Raw genomic sequence first — 23,486 nt, 5'->3', positions numbered from 1 at the left:
ATACTGAAGCCTCCGTCTGGAGATACGAGAATCCAAGATCTTCTCCACCACGTACTCCAACTCGCCCTCAACCAACACCGGAGCAGGAGGCTCAACAGCAGGACACCACGTACCGCCGCAACAAAGACCTATGGAACACATTATGAATGGCAAACGAAGATGGAAGGTCCAAACGAAAATACACGGGGTTAAGGATTTCCAAAATCTTATAAGCGAGGCTTGAATTTAGGAGAGGAGACCTTCAATGGAACATACCGAGAAGATAACCACACCAAATCCCCAACAAGAAGTCGGGGACCCACACCGCGGCGGCGGTTGGCAAAACGCTGAGCCTTCTCCTGAGACAACTTCAAATTGTCCACCACATGGTTCCAAATATGCTGCAACCTATCCACCACAGAATCCACCCCAGGACAGTCAGAAGGCTCAACCTGACCCGAGGAAAAACGAGGATGAAAACCAGAATTGCAGAAAAAGGGCGAAACCAAAGTAGCAGAACTAGCCCGATTATTAAGGGCAAACTCGGCCAATGGCAAAAAAGTCACCCAATCATCCTGATCCGCAGAAACAAAACATCTCAAGTAAGTTTCCAACGTCTGATTAGTTCGCTCGGTTTGGCGGTTCGCCTGAGGATGAAAAGCCGATGAAAAAGACAAATCAATGCCCATCTTAGCACCAAAGGATCGCCAGAATCTGGACACAAACTGGGATCCTCTGTCAGACACAATATTCTCAGGGATGCCATGCAACCGAACCACATTCTGAAAGAATAAAGAAACCAAATCGGAGGAGGAAGGCAACTTAGGCAAGGGCACCAAATTGACCATCTTGGAAAAACGGTCACACACCACCCAGATGACAGACATCTTCTGAGACACTGGCAGATCCGAAATAAAATCCATGGAAATGTGCGTCCAAGGCCTCTTAGGGACAGGCAAAGGCAAAAGCAAACCGCTGGCATGAGAACAGCAGGGCTTAGCCCAAGCACAAATCCCACAGGATTGCACAAAGGAACGCACATCCCGCGACAAGGAAGGCCACCAGAAGGATCTAGCCACCAAATCTCTGGTACCAAAAATTCCCGGATGCCCTGCCAACACCGAAGAATGAACCTCGGAAATAACTCTGCTGGTCCATCTATCAGGGACAAACAGTCTCTCTGGTGGGCAACGATCAGGTCTATCAGCCTGAAATCTCTGCAGCACGTCGCAAATCTGGGGAAATTGCCGACAAAATCACTCCCTCTCTGAGGATACCAGCCGGCTCTGAGACTCCCAGAGAGTCAGGCACAAAACTCCTAGAAAGCGCATCAGCTTTCACGTTCTTTGAACCAGGCAGGTATGAGACCACGAAGTCAAAATGAGAGAAAAACAACGACCAACGAGCCTGTCTAGGATTTAGGCGCTTGGCAGACTCGAGATAAATCAGATTCTTGTGATCAGTCAAGACCACCACACGATGTTTACTCCCTCAAGCCAATGTCGCCACTCCTCAAATGCCCACTTCATAGCCAACAGCTCCCGATTACCAACATCATAGTTCCGCTCAGCAGGCGAAAATTTTCTTGAAAAGAAAGCACATGGCTTCATCACAGAGCCCTCAGAGCTTCTCTGCGACAAAACATCCCCTGCTCCAATCTCAGAAGCATAAACTTCAACCTGAAAGGGAAGAGAGATATCTGGCTGACACAAGACTGGCGCTGAAGAAAACCGGCGCTTCAGCTCCCGAAAGGCCTCCACGGCCGCAGGAGACAAATTAGTGACATCAGAACCTTTCTTGGTCATATCCGTCAAAGGTTTAACTACGCCAGAAAAATTAGCGATAAAACGACGGTAAAAATTAGCAAAGCCCAAGAACTTCTGAAGACTCTTAATAGAAGTGGGCTGAGTCCAGTCATGAATGGCCCGGACCTTGACTGGGTCCATCTCCACAGTAGAAGGAGAAAAAATAAAACCCAAAAAAGAAACCTTATGTACTCCGAAGAGACATTTTGAGCCCTCCACAAATAGAGCATTATCACGCAGGACCTGAAACACCATCCTGACCTGCTTCACATGGGAATCCCAATCATCAGAAAAAACCAAGATGTCATCCAGATAAACAATCATAAATTTATCCAGATATTTCCGAAAAATGTCATGCATGAAGGACTGAAACACAGAAAGAGCATTAGAGAGTCCAAAAGGCATCACCAAGTACTCAAAATGGCCTTCAGACGTATTAAATGCTGTTTTCCATTCATCTCCCTGCTTAATGCGCACAAGGTTATACGCACCACGAAGATCTATCTTGGTGAACCAACTGGCACCCTTAATCCGAGCAAACAAATCAGACAATAATGGCAAAGGATACTGAAATTTGACCGTGATCTTATTCAGGAGACGATAATCTATACAAGGTCTCAAAGACCCGTCTTTCTTGGCCACAAAAAAAAAACCTGCACCAAGAGGGGAAGAAGATGGGCGAATATGTCCCTTCTCCAAAGACTCCTTTATATAACTCCGCATCGCGGCATGCTCTGGTTCAGATAAATTAAAGCGTCGTCCCTTAGGAAACTTACTACCAGGAATCAAATTTATAGCACAATCACAGTCCCTATGAGGAGGAAGGGCACTGGACCTGGGCTCACTAAATACATCCTGGTAGTCCGACAAAAACTCAGGGATCTCAGAAGGAGTAGAAGAAGCAATGGACACCAACGGAGTATCGCCATGAATCCCCTGACAACCCCAACTTGACACAGTCATAGCTTTCCAATCTAAAACTGGATTATGGGCATATAGCCATGGCAGACCCAAAACGACCACATCATGCAAATTATGCAGCACTAGAAAACGAATCACCTCCTGATGTACAGGAGTCATGCACATAGTCACTTGCGTCCAATACTGAGGCTTATTCTCAGCCAATGGCGTAGCATCAATTCCTCTCAGAGGAATAGGAAATTCCAAAGGCTCCAGGACAAAACCACAGCGCCTGGCAAACGACAAATCCATCAGATTCAGGGCAGCACCCGAATCCACAAAAGCCCTAACCGAGTAGGATGACAAAGAACAAATCAAAGTCACAGACCAAATAAATTTAGGTTGCAAAGTACTAATGGTGACAGGTTTAATGACTTTATTTAAGCGTTTAGAGCATGCTGAGATAACATGTGTAGAATCACCACAATAAAAGCACAACCCATTTTGACGTCTATGATTTTGCCGTTCGGCTCTGGTCAGAATTCTGTCACATTGCATAGAGTCAGATGTCTGTTCAGACAGCACCACCAAGGGATTAGCAGATTTGCGCTCCCGCAAACGCCGATCAATCTGAATGGCCAAGGCCATTGAATCACTCAGACTTGTAGGGATGGGAAACCCCACCATCACATTCTTAATGGCTTCAGAAAGACCCTCTCTGAAATTTGCGGCCAGGGCACACTCATTCCATTGAGTAAGCACTGACCATTTCCGAAATTTCTGGCAATAAACCTCAACTTCATCCCGACCCTGAGAGATAGCTAGCAACGCCTTTTCTGCCTGATTTTCAAGATTAGGCTCCTCATAAAGCAATCCAAGGGCCAGAAAAAACGCATCAACATTCACCAATGCAGGATCTCCTGGCGCCAAAGAGAAGGCCCAATCTTGAGGGTCGCCACGCAAAAAGGAGATAACAATCTTAACTTGCTGAGCGGAATCACCAGAGGTACGAGATCTCAAAGACAGAAACAATTTGCAATTATTCCTAAAATTCAGGAACTTAGATCTATCTCCAAAAAACAGCTCAGGAATAGGTATCTTTGGTTCAGACATAGAGCTATGGACAACAAAATCCTGAATGCTTTGCAGCCTAGCAGCAAGCTGATCCACACTAGAAGTCAGAATCTGAACATTCATGTCTGCAGCAGAGCTTCAAGCCACTCAGAGTATAAGGGGATAAAAGAAGCTAGACAGACTGCAGAAAAAAAAATGTACTCAGAGCTTCTTTTTAATCCCGCTTCTGCGATGCATTAAACATTTCTTTTTGGCCTGTTATACTGTTATGATCCTTAGTGGATGAGGATCACTAAATACCAGCTAAGTTTGCAAAACAAAGACCCAGCTCTAGGGAGGTGGTAACTGGGCTGACCGCATACCTGATCCTAACCGCACACACTAGAGGTAGCCGGTGAATGTGCCTAAAATTCCTAGACGTCTCGAGCCAGCCCGAGAAACTGACTGCCCTAGAGAGAAAATAAGACCTCTCTTGCCTCTAGAGAAATTAACCCCAAAGATATAGAAAGCCCCCAACAAATAATAACGGTGAGGTAAGAGGAAAGCACAAACATAGAGATGAAATCAGATTCAGCAAAATGAGGCCCACTACTACTAGATAGCAGAAAATAGGAAGTGGACTATGAGGTCAGCAGAAAACCCTGTAAAATATCCACGCTGAGTATTCGAGAACCCCCGCACCAACTAACGGTGTGAGGGGAGAATATCAGCCCCCTAGAGCTACCAGCAAGCTAGGAAATCACATTTTGGCAAGCTGGACTAAAAACATTATAAATGCAGATGATCAAAAGTAGCAAACAAAAACTTAGCTTCTCTTGCTAGAGACAGATGGCAGGAATCAGAAGGAATCAGATTTGGACTGAACACATCGATAACAGGCAAGAGACTGAGTCTCCAGGAGAGTTAAATAGGAAACACCCACAGCTTAACGAAACAGCTGAAGGCCCAAACCTGCAAAGAGACCTGACTATACACTAACGCTTGTGACCACAAGAGGGAGCCCAGAAACACAGTTCACAACAGTTCCCCTTCCCGCATACTATACCACCTTACATGGGGACAAAGAGGAAGGTGCAGATGAAAGTGCAGGTTCCTTCATCAGGTGGGGGGGCATACTCGTTGGCGACGTCACTGGCACAGGGCCCCTCATAGTACGCAAAAGTGTCGCTGCCGGTGGGAGGTGCCCTGTTGCGAATTCCGTTCTTGGGCTCCCTCCGGTGGTTGTAAATGGCACTTTTGTGAATTCTGCCCTTGGGCTCCCTCCGGTGGTTTTAAGTGGAACTGCTGCTTCTTGGATTGAGCATTAGCAGCTGCTTCCACTGATCGTCTCTCCTGTTCTGCTATTTAACCTGGCTCTGGTCTGCAGCCATTGCCAGCTGTCAATGTTTCTTGGTTGGATTCAGATCTCTCTTGGATTTCTCTGATAGTCTGTCCAGTTCAGCACAGATAAGTCCTTGCTTGTTCGTTTGTTGTCCACTTGCTGTGGACTTAATCGTTCAGCTCACTATATGTTTTCTCTAGTCCAGCTTGTCAGTATGATATATTCAGTTTAGCTGGAACCTCTGGGGAAGCAGATTTGCCCTCCACACCGTTAGTCAGGTGTGGAGTTTTTTCTGTAAACTCTGCAGTGCATTTTCTAGCTTTTAATACTGACCGCACAGTATACTTTCCTGTTCTGTCTATCTAGGTAGAAGTGGCCTCCTTTGCTAAAATCCTGATTTCATTCTGTGTATGTCATTTCCCTCTCCACTCACAGTCAATATTTGTGGGGGGCTGTCTTTCCTTTGGGGAATGTTCTCTGAGGGAAGATAGCTTTCTGTTTCCATCTTTAGGGGTAGTTAGTTCTCCGGCTGTAACGAGATGTCTAGGGAGTGACAGGAACATTCCACGGCTACTTCTAGTGTTGTGTTAGGATCAGGAACTGCGGTCATAACAGATACCACCTCCCCAGAGCTCGTCCATGTTGCTCCTTAACCACCAAGTCATAACAGTACAGCTGGCCCACAATGTGCTGAATGCATCTCAAAAGAGGGGAAAAAAAAGCTCTGAGCTATTTTTTTTTCTCTGCAGCCTGTTTTGTCTTTTTTTCCCCCTTAATCTCTGGGTGGTTCAGGATTTTGGCGCTGACATGGTTGTTCAGGGTTTGTTCTCTCGTGTAGATCAACTTGCTGCAAGGGTACAGAGTATCCAAGATTATGTTACTCAGACTCCGGCTTTAGAGCCTACAATTCCTACTCCTGATTTGTTTTTTTGGGACAGATGCAAGTTTTTAAATTTTAAAAATAACTGCAGATTGTTTTTTGCTTTGAGACACGGTTCCTCTGGTGACCCCATTCAGCAGGTGAAAATTGTCATCTCTCTGCTGCGCGGAGACCCTCAGGATTGGGCATTCTCCCTTGAGTCAGGGGATCCGGCATTGCTTAATGTAGACGCATTTTTTCAAGCGCTCGGATTGCTGCATGACGAACCTAATTCTGTGGATCAGGCAGAAAAAACCTTGCTGGCTCTGTGTCAGGGTCAGGAAGCGGCAGAAGTATACTGCCAGAAATTTAGAAAGTGGTCTGTGCTCACTAAATGGAATGAGTATGCCCTTGCAGCAATTTTCAGAAAGGGTCTTTCTGAAGCCCTTAAAGATGTTATGGTGGGGTTTCCCACACCTGCTGGTTTGAGCGAATCAATGTCTCTAGCCATTCAGATTGATCGGCGCCTGCGCGAGCGTAAGGTTGTGCACCATATGGCAGTGTCCTCTGAGCAGAGTCCTGAGCCTATGCAATGTGATAGGATTTTGACTAGAGCAGAACGGCAGGAATTCAGACGTCAGAATAGGCTGTGTTTCTACTGTGGTGATTCTGTTCATGTTATTTCTGATTGCCCTAAGCGTACTAAGAGGGTCGCTAGGTCCGTTACCATTAGTACTGTACAGCCTAAATTTCTCTTGTCTGTTACCCTGATTTGCTCATTGTCATCCTTTTCTGTCATGGCATTTGTGGATTCAGGCTCTGCCCTGAACTTAATGGACTTAGAGTTCGCCAGACACTGTGGTTTTTCCTTGCAGCCTTTGCAGAGCTCTATTCCCTTAAGGGGCATTGATGCTACACCATTGGCCAAGAATAAACCTCAGTACTGGACACAGTTGACCATGTACATGGCTCCAGCACATCAGGAAGATTGTCGTTTTCTGGTGTTGCATAATTTGCATGATGTTGTTGTGCTGTGTTTTCCATGGTTACAGGTACATAATCTGGTGCTGGATTGGAAATCTATGTCTGTGACTATTTGGGTTGTCAAGGGGTACATAGTGATGTTCCTTTAATGTCAATTTCCTCTGCCCCCTCTTCTGAAGTTCCTGAGTTTTTGTCGGATTTCCAGGATGTATTTGATGAGCCCAAGTCCAGTGCCCTTCCTCCTCATAGGGACTGCGATTGTGCTATTAACTTGATTCCTGGCTGTAAGTTCCCTAAGGGCCGACTTTTCAATCTGTCTGTGCCAGAGCATGCCGCTATGCGGAGTTATGTTAAGGAGTCTTTGGAGAAGGGAGTCTTTTTTGTTGCCAAGAAGGATGGCTCCCTGAGACCCTGTATTGATTATCGCCTTCTTAATAAGATCACGGTCAAATTCCAATACCCTTTACCTTTGCTTTCTGATTTGTTTGCTCGGATTAAGGGGGCTAGTTGGTTTACTAAGATTGACCTTCGAGGGGCGTATAATCTTGTTTGTATTAAACAGGGTGACGAATGGAAAACAGCATTTAATAAGCCCGAAGGCCATTTTGAATACCTTGTGATGCCATTTGGGCTCTCTAATGCTCCATCTTTGTTTCAGTCCTTCATGCATGATATCTTCCTGAATTATCTTGATAAATTCATGATTGTATATTTGGATGATATTTTTTTTTTTTTTTTAACCATAAAATTTTTATTTTATTAAACATGGTATAACAAAACAGGGTCGTACAAGTATTTAGTTTCTGTATAGTGTGCATCAATAATAAACAATATAAACGATGTAAGGCTATAAGTAACCTTAATTTTACAAAAACCTAAATGACAAAGACAAGACAAGACAGTAAGGAGTAGAAGGAGGGGTGGGGAAGAAAAAAAAAAAAGGGGGAAAAACCTCAGTTAAATCAACTAATCAAATTCGAACTCAGCCGCACTACAGGTCGGATCCCGCTGCATAATAATCCCACGGGGACCATATTGCCTGGAAGCGCACCACCGAGTCATTTAGTAAGGCTATAAGGTGTTCCATCCTTCTGACATCCATGATCCGTCTAATGAGGATCTGAAGCGAAGGGGGACTCGGCTGCCTCCAAAAACGCGCAATCAGGCATCTGGCCGCCGTAAGGATATGTTGCAATAATCTATTGGAGAGTTTGCCCATACCCGGCGCCCCGTGATCCAAGAGAAGCACCAGCAGGTTTAGTTCTATATCTGTATGCAATACCTTGTCAATGAGGGACTTAGCTTGACCCCAAAAAGGCACAATTTTGGGGCATGACCAGAATATGTGCATGAGGGACCCAGTGCTTCCTCCAGATCTCCAACAGGAGGGAGGGACAGAGGGATTCAGTCCATGCAGAAACTCTGGAGTGTGGTACCAGTAGAAAAAAGAAAAGTCCAGCTCACCATAATCGATATCCCTGGAGGCTCGGAGCACGGAAACGCTGTGTCAAGGCATGAGGAGAGCAAAATTGAAAGGAAAATCCAGCTCAACGAGGTAGTGAAAAAAACTCGTACTTTATTCACTTCGTATCAGGTGGAGGATAAAAACATCAGCAACAATGGAGATAAAAACAATATCAACGCGTTTCTGGTGACAACGCACCCTTAATCATGATATCTATTGTGCAGCTTGTCTCATGCTTTTTATATTAACATCCGGTAGGCACACCGGTGCTACAACTAATTAAAATGGTTGTCTGACAAAGTGGAGACACAGGACGGTATATACAGGCTACAATTAGCGGCAAGAAACAAAAAAAAAGAAACAAACAAAAAACATATACTTTGGCTATATGGAAAGAAGGAACACAAAATATTACATATATGATTACGAAATTCTTAGAAGAAATAATAATTATCATTTAAAGTGTACAGAATTTCGTTAAATGCAAAGATACTTATCAAAAGAGTTACAATGTGCCGGACTGCTAGTGAGATAAACGAACAAGTTAAATTCCAAACGATATTGAAGTCGGAAGCCTGGTGAAATAATTGGCCTAGAGCAGTGATGGCGAACCTATGACACGCGTGTCAGTGCTGACACGCGTAGTCATTTTCAGTGACACGCCGGCCGCGGCCCCATAGAAATTGCTTCTTTCCCAGGGTCTGAAGGAGAGGAAACTCTCCTTCAGGCCCTGGGAACCATATTAATGTGTAAAATAAAGAATTAAAATAAAAAATATAGCTATACTCACCTCTCCGACGCAGCCTTGACCTCACCGAGGGAACAGGCAGCGTTGTTTGCTTAAAAATCGCGCTTTTCCTTCCTTACGTGAAGTCCCGGCTTTTAAAATGCGCGCTTGTCCTGCCTCCCGTGACGTCCCGGCTTGTGATTGGTCGCGTCGCCCATGTGACCGCGACGCGACCAATCACAAGCCAGAACGTGATTTTAAAATCCTGAAGGACCTAAAATTACGTCACGGCTTGCTGTGATTGGTCGCGTCGCGGCCACATGGGCGGCACGCGACCAATCACAAGCCGGGACTTCACGTAAGGAAGGAAAAGCGCGATTTTTAAGCAAACAACGCTGCCGGTTCCCTCGGTGAGGTCCAGGCTGCGTCGGAGAGGTGAGTATAGCAATATTTTTTATTTTAATTCTTTATTTTACACATTAATGTTGTTTCGATACCGATACCCGATACCACAAAAGTATCGGATCTCGGTATCGGAATTCCGATACAGCAAATATCGGCCGATACCCGATACTTGCGGTATCGGAATGCTAAACAATGGCATCCGATCCGATTTTTTATCGGATCGGATGCCATGCAGGAGGTCTGTGGGTCCAAACAACAGAGCTCCGGTGCAGAGCGTCTAGGCCTGGGACTTCCGGTAGGCCAGGCGCAGCTCCCGGAAGTCTCAGGCCTCTGCGTCGGATCTGTGTTGTTTGGGCGGCATTGCGCTGCTCCCTGCTGCGCCGGCCAGAAGTCCCAGGCTGCACTTCTGAGGCCTGAGGAGATCGCTGTCTGGAGGCCCTGTGATTGCTGTCTGGAGGCCCTGTGATTGCTGTCTGGAGGCCCTGTGATTGCTGTCTGGAGGCCCTGTGATTGCTGTCTGGAGGCCCTGTGATTGCTGTCTGCAGGCCCTGTGATTGCTGTCTGCAGGCCCTGTGATTGCTGTCTGCAGGCCCTGTGATTGCTGTCTGGAGGCCCTGTGACTACTACAGCAACCATCATCCAGTGAACTGTGGGGTGTCATTGGCCATTACTGAGATAAGTGAGAGGGAGGCAGTGATGGCGAACCTGTGGCAGTCCAGCTGTTGCAAAACTACAATTCCCATCATGGCTGGCCATTCAAAGCAAAGGCTTTGGCTGTGAAGACATGATGGGAATTGTAGTTTTGCAACAGCTGGAGTGCCACAGGTTCGCCATCACTGGAAGAATTCCCCCTCCCCCTCACTTATCTTAGTTCACGGCACCCCACACAAGTTAAATAATAGCAAGACCAACAAAAGAAACCAACTGACAGATGAACAAAGAAGTCACTAAGCAGGTAAGTTAATTCTAATTATACATATTTGTTATTTAAACTATACATGTCGCAAAATTATGGTTTTTTATCAAGGTGACACACCACCCAAGTTATGCTCGGTTTTTTGGCGAATTTTGACACACCAAGCTCAAAAGGTTGCCCATCACTGGCCTAGAGAGTTGTCTATGTTCTCCATGGTAATTGTTTATAGATGTGTCAAGGCACATGAAATGAAAAAATAGGCTTAATCCCAAATGGTATCGAAGTCGGGAACCTAAAAAATGATAAACATGTGAAATAATTTGTATTCTAGATAATTATTACCGGAAAATATATTAAAGAAATTCAATTAGAATGTTGCGATGGATGGTTTGAAGAATAATGAGATACTATATGTAAATCTTATGAATTACAATACAAACGTCTAGTTACGAAAATCCATCATGGAGAAAATAGACCAGCGGTCAAATCCACATAAGAGAGGAGGACAGCATAGCTGAATAACTCCAACAACATGGCGCTACATTGTCCCAAGTTGGTTCGAGCACCAGAAAGGTATTAGTGCACCAAATTGAGAGACACGATCTATTTGATCATATATGAAAACAGAGAAGCTGCGGATAAAGACACATAGGAACAAGTGCAACTGAATAAACTATAGGCTGTTATGTACTGTAATGACATTTGGTTACTTTTACTTTTTGAGGGTTTCACATAGGTTTGAGCCTTGGAGGCAACATTGCTAATAAAAAAGCATGATGTCCTTTCTTTTGTTAAGGCCATGCGGTGTTCTAGTTCCCAGTTTAAAAATCCACCAAGTCTCTCTATTTCTGAGAATCACCTCAGTGTCCCCTTCTCTAAACGGTCTGTGTGTTTTTTCAATTGCATAGACCTTTAGTGACTCAAGATTAGATTGATGTTGATTAATGAAATGTTGTGAAACTTGTGAAATATTTCTATGGGTGTTGACATTTTCCACGTCATAGATATGTTCACGGATTCTTGTTTTAAGTGGGCGTATAGTGCTCCCGACATACTTGAGATGGCAGATTGTGCATTCCATAATGTAGACTACATTATTGGTATTGCAATTCAGGAATGTTTTTATTTTATACGTTTTCTGATCATTTGCGTCCGTGAAATCAAGACATCTTTGTGTGAATTTACAAATTTTACAGGCTGAAACACCACATTTGTGGAAGCCTTTGGTACTGAGCCAATTGGAGGGCTGGGCATGAGATGTATTTATGGAGCTGGGTGATAGGCTATGACCTAAAGATGGTGCTTTTCTTGACACAATTCTGCATCCGTATTTTAGTATAGCAGCTATGTCAGGATCTTCCCTCAAAATAGTTAAGTTATTTCTAATTAATTTACTAATTGAGGCAAACTGATTACTATATTGGAAGACCACAGTAATGGGATTAGTGGAGCATGCAATTTTATTCTGTTTAGGTTTGAAGCGTGGTTTTTTTCAACTATTTTTTTCTGCTCTTTGTAAATACCATTTGCTATATCCTCTCTGTGTGAGTCTTTCTTTAATGTCCTCAACCTCTTTGGAGTAATCCTCCTGTGTGCTGCAATTACGTTTGGCTCTGACCATTTCACCTACAGGTATACTTTTTATTGTATGTTTAGGATGATGACTATTTGCCCGCAATATTGTATTTCCTGCTGTGATTTTTCTGAAGGTTGATGTAACCACAGGGATATCACATACGCCTTTGAGTTTTAGGTCCAGGAACTCTATGCACATGTGTTCCTGACGAGCAGTGAAGCTGAGATTCAAAGGGTTGCTATTGAAGTAATCAATTAAGTCCTGTACGGTAGATACATCGAAATTCCAAATCATGATGATATCATCGATGTATCTACCATACCAAAATATGTAGTCCATAAATGGGTTCTCAGTGTTATAGATATAAGATTCCTCCCACCAGCTCATCACCAAATTAGCAAGAGATGGCGAGTATTTAGCCCCCATTGAGACGCCGCTAATTTGCATGTGATATGTTTGATTAAAACAAAAAAAATTTGTGGTAATAAGAAAATAAGTTACTTCTATCACATAGGATTGGAGATCTGAAGAGAAGTCACTGTATTTTTCCATATGAAATCTAAGTGCATGAAGTGCTATCTCATGTGGTATAGACGTGTACAAAGAGACAACGTCTGAGGTGATCCATGAGAAATAAGATTGCCATGTAAAGTCCTTCATGACATTAAGGACATCTGTGCTGTCCCTAAGATAGCCAGGTGTTCTCTGGACGAGAGGCTGAAGGAGCAGATCTAGCCACTCTCCCAGCCTCTCACCCAGAGACCCAATACCCGACACGATTGGTCTCATGGGTGGTGGATATAAATTTTTGTGTTTTGGGTAGAGCATACATTACTGGAGTAACCGGAGTGGAAACTTTGAGATAATCACTCTCTTTTTTGTTGAAAAAACCCAAACTGAAGCCCTCCTCAACAAGCCTAAAGATTTTATCTTTTATCAATGAGGTGGGGTTAACAGACAGACGTTTGTACACAGCAGAATCCGATAACATATTATCAACCCATGCAATAATTGTCCCTGTCCATAACGACAATGGAACCACCTTTGTCAGAATTTTTAATGACAAGGTCATCATTGTCTCGTAGTTCTCGTAATGCTTGTTGTAAATTGGGTTTAAGATTATTACTGTGCAAGCGTCCGTCACAAGTGCCCTCAGAAAGAATTCTCAGCTGTGTTTCCATGACGTTTTGAAACCTGTCCATTACAGGTTTACGTGCTTGCACAGGGTAATAATGAGGATTAGGCACCTTAATATGATTCTTTGGAGAATTTAGATTATCACCCGGACTAAGACCGTCGTCCTGTAGTTCTAATAAACACATAAGTGATAATTGATCGGCAAAGTTAAAAGATTTAAAGGCATTGTCACAATCATAAGTATTACCTTCAACCTCAGTTGGATCATCCTTAAAATGCAATTTAAGCGCAATGTTTCTAATAAACCTATTCACATCACAGATGGTGGGAAAAAGATCAAAGTTACAGCTAGGTACAAAGTTCAGTCCATGAGATAAGAGTTCTTTTTGGTCATTTGTAAGGGAGAAAGAGGAAAGGTTAATAACATCGAAATGCCCTAACGTTGATATCTGAGATGATATCTCAGAGGATTTTTGTTGGCATCGATGTTTCCTTCCTTTTCTTTGGTAAACCTTTTTTTGTTGATTGGTGGAGGCTTGCTTTTCTTGAAGTAGGAGTTTTTTGATCTCTGAAAGGGTTCCGAATTTGAATCCTCTGTGACTCCGGTAGACGTATCCAACTCTGATGAACTGAATGTAACCTGTCTTTGCATGCGATTTCTGTGGGTGCGGCGTTTCTGGGGTTTTAGAATTGATTTTTGGGATTGGGTCATTTTATCCCACCTACCCCAATCATAGACTTGTTCATGAGCATAATCATATAAGTCACGGTCCAGTTTGCGTTTTTTCATGTCCATAATATTTTCCTCTGCTTTAGAGATTTTAGAGTTAATGGTGTTTAAAAACTCATCAAATTGGGCAGATGTCATTTTATTCTTGACGTCTTTGGTTGCAGTTTCAATGTCTTTTTGTAAATTTATTAAGGTGTCTTCCTCATGGTGAATGATTAGTGCAATTAATTTCAAGGAGCAATCAGATAAAATTGTGTTCCATTCTTGGACAAACGTGTCTGAATAGACAGTACTAGGAATTTTCTTTAATCTCAGCCCTCTCGGGATCACATTTTTATCCTTATAGTTTTTTAATGAGCTGAGATCCCACCATAGGCAATTTTCTTTCAGCATTAAAGATAACAGGTTGTCTAGCAATGCCTCTTTGTTACCGGGCGGTGAGATTTCCTCCGTTGCCGTTAGTGCAAACAGTTTTTCGGCTTTATTTTGTCTTCCAGACACATCCATTTTTATAAGCCAAAGTCTATTGTGCTGATGTTAAAATAATCAATTCTCTTGACATTAACAATAGTGGTTAAGGGAAATCTAGGGGAGCACGGGGACACTGGTATACAAAATAGAGAAAAGAAAAGTCCAGCTCACCATAATCGATATCCCAGGAGGCTCGGAGCACGGAAACGCTGTGTCAAGGCGTGAGGAGAGCAAAATTGAAAGGAAAATCCAGCTCAACGAGGTAGTGAAAAAAACTCGTACTTTATTCACTTCGTATCAGGTGGAGGATAAAAACATCAGCAACAATGGAGATAAAAACAATATCAACGCGTTTCTGGTGACAACGCACCCTTAATCATGATATCTATTGTGCAGCTTGTCTCATGCTTTTTATATTAACATCCGGTAGGCACACCGGTGCTACAACTAATTAAAATGGTTGTCTGACAAAGTGGAGACACATGACGGTATATACAGGCTACAATTAGCAGCAAGAAACAAAAAACAAGAAACAAACAAAAAACATATACGGTACTTTGGCTACATGGAAAGAAGGAACACAAAATATTACATATATGATTACGAAATTCTTAGAAGAAATAATAATTATCATTTAAAATGTACAGAATTTCGTTAAATGCAAAGATACTTATCAAAAGAGTTACAATGTGCCGGACTGCTAGTTAGATAAACGAACAAGTTAAATTCCAAACGATATTGAAGTCGGAAGCCTGGTGAAATAATTGGCCTAGAGAGTTGTCTATGTTCTCCATGGTAATTGTTTATAGATGTGTCAAGGCACATGAAATGAAAAAATAGGCTTAATCCTAAACGGTATCGAAGTCGGGAACCTAAAAAATGATAAACATGTGAAATAATTTGTATTCTAGATAATTATTACCGGAAAATATATTAAAGAAATTCAATTAGAATGTTGCGATGGATGGTTTGAAGAATAATGAGATACTATATGTAAATCTTATAAATTACAATACAAACGTCTAGTTACGAAAATCCATCATGGAGAAGATAGACCAGCGGTCAAATCCACATAAGAGAGGAGGACAGCATAGCTGAATAACTCCAACAACATGGCGCTACATTGTCCCAAGTTGGTTCGAGCACCAGAAAGGTATTAGTGCACCAAATTGAGAGACACGATCTATTTGATCATATATGAAAACAGAGAAGCTGCGGATAAAGACACATAGGAACAAGTGCAACTGAATAAACTATAGGCTGTTACGTACTGTAATGACATTTGGTTACTTTTACTTTTTGAGGGTTTCACATAGGTTTGAGCCTTGGAGGCAACATAGCTAATGTGTGGTACCAGTGCATTAGTATCTTATAGATATTTTCTCTATAGAGAGTACACACTGACGATTTTGCGGCATTCCTCCAAATGACAGACCACTCTCGGGGAGAAATACGCCGCTCCAGGGCGGCCTCCCTCTTGCGCATGTATAGAAAAGATTCACCAGACCCATCCCGTGGATCCGATAAAAGGTTATAAATTTCTGAGATCAGACCCCTAGTGTTCACACCCCTCCTGCAAATTTTCTCGAAATCCGTGGGGATCGAAGCTCCTGCTTTACCATATAGGGAGTTAGCAAAATCTCTGATTTGTAGGTATTGAAAGAATTCCCTGTTGGAAATCGAGAAATGTTGCTTAAGATAATCAAAGGAGTGAATTTCCATGGTCTCCCCGTCTATAATATCTGCAAATCTAAATAGGCCCGCTTTAAGCCAAGGGTGAACCATAGGCGACTCTAAACTGCTTGGGAGCTGTGGATGATAGATAAAGGACACCAGGGGGGAGCAAGGTGACATGAGGGCGAATCTCCATGTGCAGGTATTCCAAATGTCACGGGTGAACTGCATGGGGCCTAAAAGGGGTGGAAAGGACTTGCATTGTGCTGGCGACCATAAAAGAGAGTTAGGGTGTATTGGGGCAAGCCATAATTTCTCTATTTCATTCCACTTGCTGTAGGCCCATAGGGATGTCCAGCAGGGGATTCTCCTCAGGTGAGTAGCCCAGTAGTAATTAAGAATATTTGGCACAGAAAGCCCTCCCCTGGTCTTATGAGCTGTGAGAACCTCCTTAGCCACTCTATGGCGCTTTTGTTGCCATATGAACCTAATAATAGCCACCTGAAGGGACTTCAATTCCGAGACCGGAACTCCAACTGGGAGGGTCTCAAAGGCGTAGATCAATCTGGGTAAAAGGCTCATTTTTTACCGCTGCTATCCGACCCATCCACGAGAGAGGGAGTGATTGCCATTTAGTCAGGCGGGCTTTTGATTCTTTAAAGAGGGAGGGGTAATTTAGTTTGTAGAGGATCCCATATGAGGACGTAATATTCACCCCTAGATATTTCACAGCATCCTGTTTCCACCTGAATTTAAAATTCAGGCGTAGGTGGTCCTATACCTCAGGGGGGATGTTAAGCGGCATAGCCTCCGTTTTGCTGGAATTGATTTTATACCCAGATAAGTCCCCATATCTCCTCAAAGCCCTCATGAGGTTTGGAAGAGACACGTGGAGATTAGTGAGCATCAATAGGACATCATCAGCAAATAGTGCGATCTTAAAAGATTTACTCCCAACCATCACCCCAGAAATATTAGGGTCCCGTCATATGGACGCTGCCAGGGGCTCTAGGCAGAGGGCAAACAGGAGGTGTGACAAAGGGCACCCCTGCCTGGTGCCATTCGATAAAGTGAATGGTTTGGATGTACAGAGAGGGAGTTTTATGGCTGCTGTAGGGTGGTTGTATAGGGATCTCAGCGCGGACAAAAATCCGCCCGAGATGCCAAAGACCCGCATCGTACTAAAAAGGAATGGCCAGGAGAGGCGATCGAAAGCCTTCTCGGCGTCAAGGCTCAGTACTAGTGTTTGCAATTTCTTTCGGTTCGAGATGTCCACCAAGTCCACAACCCTCCTGGTATTATCACCGCCTTGACGGCATGGAATAAAGCCTACTTGGTCTTTATGAATAATCGAGGGTAGCCATTTATTAAGTCTGGAGGCCAGTAGCTTGGTGAACACCTTCAAATCCGTATTCAAAAGGGCTATTGGCCTATAGTTTGCACAGTCCAAGGGGTCCCTGGGCGGCTTTGGAAGGAGGATGAGGTGGGAATGTAGCATTGTGGACGGGATTGGTTCATCTTGCAAGAAGGAGTTAAATAATGAGGCCAAGTGAGGGAGAAGTATTTTGGTGAATGTCTTATAGTAAAAGTACGTCAGACCATCAGGGCCAGGTGATTTTCCCATGGGCAGGGACTCCAAAACCTCCTCTACCTCTTCAGAGGAAACTGCACTATTTAGAGATTCAATCGCTTCAATAGGTAGGGAGGGGAGGTCTAAGGTAGCAAGATAGTCTTCAACAGCCCCTGAACCCTGGGATCCATCAGCCGATGGGGGACCAAGATTGTACAATTTTTTGTAGAAATTATAAAAAATATCAGTTATGGCATCAGGGTGATAATGCGTCACCCCTGCAGCGTCCCGCAAGGCCTGAGGACATGAAGCCGCGGAGCGTTCCTTCAGCTGGCGTGCCAGGAGGGTGTGTGCCTTATTGCCCCTTTCATAGAATTTCTGTCTAGAGAAAGTTAGCAGCTTCTCCGCCCCCGCCACCGCCAGATCTTTTAATTTTTCCCTTAGTCTGACCACCTCTTTCAAAGCGGCCAGAGAGGGAGATTCAGCGAGTGTCCTCTCATGAAGCTTTAGTTGAGAAGTCAAATGTGCCCTCTGGACCCCCGCGGATCTCTAGGCCCTGCCTCCCACAGAATTCCCAGGGAAGAGACTGACCCACTATTGAGCTGGAAGAATTCCTCCAGTTGCTTATGCAGTGAGGCCCTGACTTCGGGGTCCTTGAGTAAAGATTAATTTAAGCGCCAGTGGCCAAATCTAGGTCGAGAATGGGCTCCCTCAAGTTCCATGATCACAGGAGCATGATCCGACCAAGTAATGGAGCCCAGTTCCACCCCCCCCCAGCCTCTTAAGAATAGCAGAGTTTACAAAGAAGTAATCGATCCTGGTATGGGTCTGGTGTGGGTGTGAAAAGAAGGTAAAGGCCCTCTCTCCAGGGTGTGCCACCCTCCATGCGTCAAAGAGAACCTCAGATCTTATAATCCTCTGGAAGCCCAAAGACAGCTTCTTTACAGAGTCAGAGGGCGGGAGCCCCCCGAGAGAAAGCCTGTCAAATGTTTCAGAGAATGGAAGATTGAAATCTCCACCTACTATAGTGGCCGCATGGGGAAGCCCCCTTACGAGTGAAAATACCCCCCTCAGAAAGCGAATCGGGTCCCTCGTTCGGGGCATAAACGTTAGCGAGAATATGAGGTGAGCCCCCCACCTGTGCCTCCAGGATCACGTAATGTCCCTTAGGGTCAAAGTGAATTCCAGTGACTTGTATAGGGCAATTTTTTGCAATCAGGATTGCAACCCCCCCTTTCTTAGTATTCATGCTTGCTAGATATTGTTGGGGATATAAGTGGGCTGCAAACTTAAATGAGCCTGTAGAGTCAAAGTGGGTCTCTTGGATGAAAGCCACGTCTGCCCTAGTAGAGCGCAGCTCCTGTAACAGCAATTTCCTCTTGCGGGGAGAATTAAGACCCCGCACGTTATTAGATACAATACGTGTCATCTTAGTTGCATTAAGTGGAGTGTAGTGCAGGTGTCGGGACTGTTACCTTTGAAGGTGTAGGTTAACATAGAGGTTGTCTCAGCGAGGCTGGTCCACCAGATGAAGGCTGTCAAGGATCGAACCGAGGGTGGAAACAAAATTTGGATGGTTGGGTAGGGTAAGAACAACAAGGAAAAGGGAAGACATAGACACTCAGTTAGTAAATTACATATCCAAAAAGTGAAAAAACAGAGAAAAACAATTGAGAACAATACCCGGGGTTTAACCCGGAGAGGGATCCCCTGAGGAAACCCACTCTTGGCTCGGAGGGCCAGAGTGGTAGAAAAGTCGGTCTCAATATCAATCCCAGGGAAGACCTAGGATAGGTGGAAGTCTCCGAATCTGAGAGAGCCAGTCTATCTCCAGCCAGCCGCCCCTCCAATGTAAAGAAAGAGGTAACTGGGAAGCAACCGAAGTGGCCTTGGCGAAGCCCCCGCCACCTGCCTTCCCGGGTGACCTGCTTCAATTGTTTCAGTAAATGATGCGGCTCCAGACACACAGAGGCAGCATTGTGTCCATCCCCAGGTGGGGTTTGGATGTCCCATTTCCAGTCACATGCTAGAAAGAAGAGGGGCCAATCAGTAAGGGAGGCTTAGAGAAAAAGAGAATATGCGGCCTGTTCTAAACAAGCCTAAACTAAAAGTCAAGTCAACGGGTACGGGGGGGAAGACAGGGCGCGGCCGCCTCTCCCCCCACCTCCCCCACGCGCCCCGCGCCTTCCTCCCCCCAACTTGGTCCACACCGGTGGAGGGGGAGCCCCAGGTACATGCAGGACCCATGGTGGAATGTTGACCGCTGGGATCTCCAGGGTTGTACAGAAGACCGTCACATCAGCAGAGGTACGCAGAGTCGCGGACTTTCCATTTTTCCTGGCTGTCAGGGCAAATGGGAACCCCCATCTATACTTAATTTGGTGTTCCTGGAGTATTAGCAAGAGGGGCCTGAGGTGTCTCCGCTTCTGCAGGGTTATGCGGGAGAGATCAGGGAAGAGCTGAACCTCTGTTCCCCGAAATAAGGGGGTCTGGATCCGGGTCCTGGCTTTGGACATGATCAATTCTTTAGTAGTAAAGTCGTGAACACAGCATATAATATCTCGGGGTTGAGTAGACATGTGCTTAGGCTGTATTGCCCTGTGTGCTCTGTCCAACTTAGTTATATTGGTTGGAGGTGCACCCAGAATGTTATTAAAGATGTCCTGCAGGATCAGATCAGGAGACTCAGAGACCTCCACCTCAGGCACTCCTCTCACACGTATGTTGCATCTGCGTCCCCTATTGTCCAAATCCTCCAAGTGGGACTGCATTTCCTCCATCACTTGTTGTTGTGAGGACACTAGCTGGTGAATTTCTGTCATGTGTTTTCTTGTGGAGTCATGTTCCTCTTCCAGGGCCTCAATCCTCCCATTTAAGTGTTGTAAATCTCGTCTCACGTTGGCTATTTCTGCCCTGCATGTCTTTGACCTCACTAATGAGGATCTTAAAGTCCTCTTTAAGGCCCCGTCTCACACAGCGACGCTGCAGCGATACAGACAACGATGCTGATCGCTGCAGCGTCGCTGTTTTGTCGCTGTGTGGTCGCTGGGGAGCTGTCACAGACAGCTCTCTCCAGCGACCAACGATCAGGGGAACGACTTCGGCATCGTTGAAACTGTCTTCAACGATGCCGAAGTCCCCCTGCAGCACCCGGGTAACCAGGGTAAACATCGGGTTACTAAGCGCAGGGCCGCGCTTAGTAACCCGATGTTTACCCTGGTTACCAAAAAAAACAAACACTACATACTCACCATCTGGTGCCCGTCAGGTCCCTTGCCGTCCGCTTCCTGCTCTGACTGAGTGCCGCCGTACAGTGAGAGCAGAGCGCAGCGGTGACGTCACTGCTGTGCTCTCACTTTACGGCGGCAGTCAGAGCAGGAAGCAGACGCCAAGGGACCTGACGGGCAACAGATGGTGAGTATGTACTGTTTGGTTTTTTTTACATTTACGCTGGTAACCAGGGTAAACATCGGGTTACTAAGCGCGGCCCTGCGCTTAGTAACCCGATGTTTACCCTGGTTACCAGTGAAGACATCGCTGGATCGGTGTCACACACACCGATTCAGCGATGTCAGCGGGACCTCAACGACCAAAAAAAGGTCCAGGCCATTCCGACACGACCAGCGATCTCGCAGCAGGGGCCTGATCGCTGGTACGTGTCACACATAGCGAGATCGCTACTGAGGTCGCTGTTGCGTCACAAAACTTGTGACTCAGCAGCGATCTCGCTATGTGAGACGGGGCCTTTAGATTGTAGTGTTGCCATAATAAACTGCCAGTCTTGAGAGGGAGGGGCAGGCCCCCTGCAGCTGCCTTCAGGCTGTGAGTTAAGAGGATAGTTAACTGAATAATCAGGATGATGAGAGGAGTAGTATCCCTGATGGGGTTGGATATAGGCAGTGTCCTGTGTATTATTCTGTCCATGGACCTCCTGATGTAATGAGGAGCTGTTTGTTTGTGTAGGCTGATATGAAGGGTAAAGGAGTGGGGGCCCAACACCACCCCTCCCCCTCACCTCGTGGCTGCTGACAGCAGCGGTGCTTATCTGATCTCCATGAAGTCCTGCTCCTTCTGTGTAAGGCTCATCCCCCAATGTAGAGGGGGAGATCTCCTCCTCCTCTCTGCAGCCATCAGTCTCCTGAGTGCCGTCCTGATGCAGAGCGTCTTGCCAGGAGGCTTCCTCCTCACTGCCCTGTCTCTGTAAAGATGGCACCTGTGTATCTCCCTGGACTTGTTCAAGGCCCAGAAAAGCGTCCAGAGCCGTCCGCTGTGCTGGCTGGTCCACCGCAGGCTGCTGTATGGTCCTAGGTTTCCTGGGCCCCATGCTGACTGTGGAACCCGGTGATGCAGGGTGATAATATGCTATTTATAGCTGGGAGATGGCAGGAGCTCCTTCACCGCACTTCTGCTCAGCTCAGCATCCGGACACGCCCCCCCTATTTGGATGATATTTTGATTTTTTCTGATGATTGGGATTCTCATGTGAAACAGGTCAGGATGGTATTTCAGATCCTTCGTGCTAATACTTTATTTGTGAAGGGGTCTAAGTGCCATTTTGGAGTTCAGAAGGTTTCTTTTTTGGGTTTCATTTTTTCTCCCTCGGCTATAGAAATGGATCCTGTTAAGGTCCAGGCCATCCATGATTGGATTCAGCCCACATCTGTGAAGAGCCTTCAGAAATTTTTGGGCTTTGCTAATTTTTATCGCCGTTTCATTGCTAACTTTTCCAGTGTGGTTAAGCCCCTGACCGATTTGACGAAGAAAGGCGCTGATGTGATGAATTGGTCCTCTGTGGCTGTTGAGGCCTTTCAGAAGCTTAAGCATCAATTTACTTCTGCCCCTGTGTTGCGTCAGCGGGATGTTTCTCTTCCTTTTCAGGTTGAGGTTGATGCTTCTGAGATTGGGGCAGGGGCCGTTTTGTCTCAGAGAAGTTCTGATGGTTCTTTGATGAAACCGTGTGCCTTCTTCTCCAGAAAGTTTTCGCCTGCGGAGCGTAATTATGATGTCGGCAATCGGGAGTTGTTGGCTATGAAGTGGGCATTTGAGGAGTGGAGACATTGGCTTGAGGGAGCCAAGCACCGCGTTGTGGTCTTGACCGATCATAAGAATCTGATTTACCTCGAGTCTGCCAAGCGGTTGAATCCTAGACAGGCTCGATGGTCCCTGTTTTTCTCCCGTTTCGATTTTGTGGTCTCGTATCTTCCGGGATCTAAGAATGTGAAGGCGGATGCCCTCTCTAGGAGTTTTTTGCCTGATTCTCCAGGAGTCCTTGAGCCGGTTGGTATTCTCAAGGAGGGGGTGATTCTTTCTGCCATCTCCCCTGATTTACGGCGGGTGCTTCAAGAATTTCAGGCTGATAAACCTGACCGCTGTCCAGTGGGGAAACTGTTTGTTCCTGAGAGATGGACTAGTAAGGTAATTTCTGAGGTTCTTTGTTCGGTGTTGGCTGGTCATCCTGGGATTTTTAGTACCAGAGATTTGGTTGCTAGGTCCTTTTGGTGGCCTTCCTTGTCGCGGGATGTGCGTTCTTTTGTGCAGTCCTGTGGGACTTGTGCCCGGGCCAAGCCTTGCTGTTCCCGCGCTAGTGGGTTGCTTTTGCCTTTGCCGGTCCCTGAGAGGCCTTGGACGCATATTTCCATGGATTTTATTTCGGATCTTCCTGTTTCCCAGAAGATGTCTGTTATCTGGGTGGTTTGTGACCGGTTTTCTAAGATGGTCCATTTGGTACCTTTGCCTAAGTTGCCTTCCTCCTCTGATTTGGTTCCATTGTTTTTTCAGCATGTGGTTCATTTGCATGGCATTCCGGAGAATATTGTGTCTGACAGAGGTTCCCAGTTTGTTTCCAGGTTTTGGCGGTCCTTTTGTGCTAGGATGGGCATTGAATTGTCTTTTT

At 45.3% G+C, this 23,486-nt stretch overlaps 1 long non-coding RNA gene across 1 annotated transcript in view; it reads right to left on the bottom strand.

Moving 5' to 3' along the window:
- Positions 1 to 22,337, bottom strand: part of LOC143766908 (uncharacterized) — a 58,900-nt gene extending 36,563 nt beyond the window's left edge. The window contains exons 1-2 of the long non-coding RNA XR_013213662.1: positions 21,609 to 22,337; positions 19,069 to 19,128 (exon numbers count right to left, since the gene is read on the bottom strand). This is a non-coding gene — a long non-coding RNA (uncharacterized LOC143766908). The remainder of the gene's footprint in view (positions 1 to 19,068; positions 19,129 to 21,608) is intronic.
- Between the last annotated feature and the right edge of the window lie 1,149 nt (positions 22,338 to 23,486).

The sequence above is a fragment of the Ranitomeya variabilis genome, chromosome 4, assembly GCF_051348905.1.
Source record: "Ranitomeya variabilis isolate aRanVar5 chromosome 4, aRanVar5.hap1, whole genome shotgun sequence".
NCBI classification, from domain to species: Eukaryota; Metazoa; Chordata; class Amphibia; order Anura; family Dendrobatidae; genus Ranitomeya; species Ranitomeya variabilis.
The sequence above is the reverse complement of the archived record's forward strand: the minus strand, read 5'-3'. Positions and strand labels throughout refer to the sequence as shown.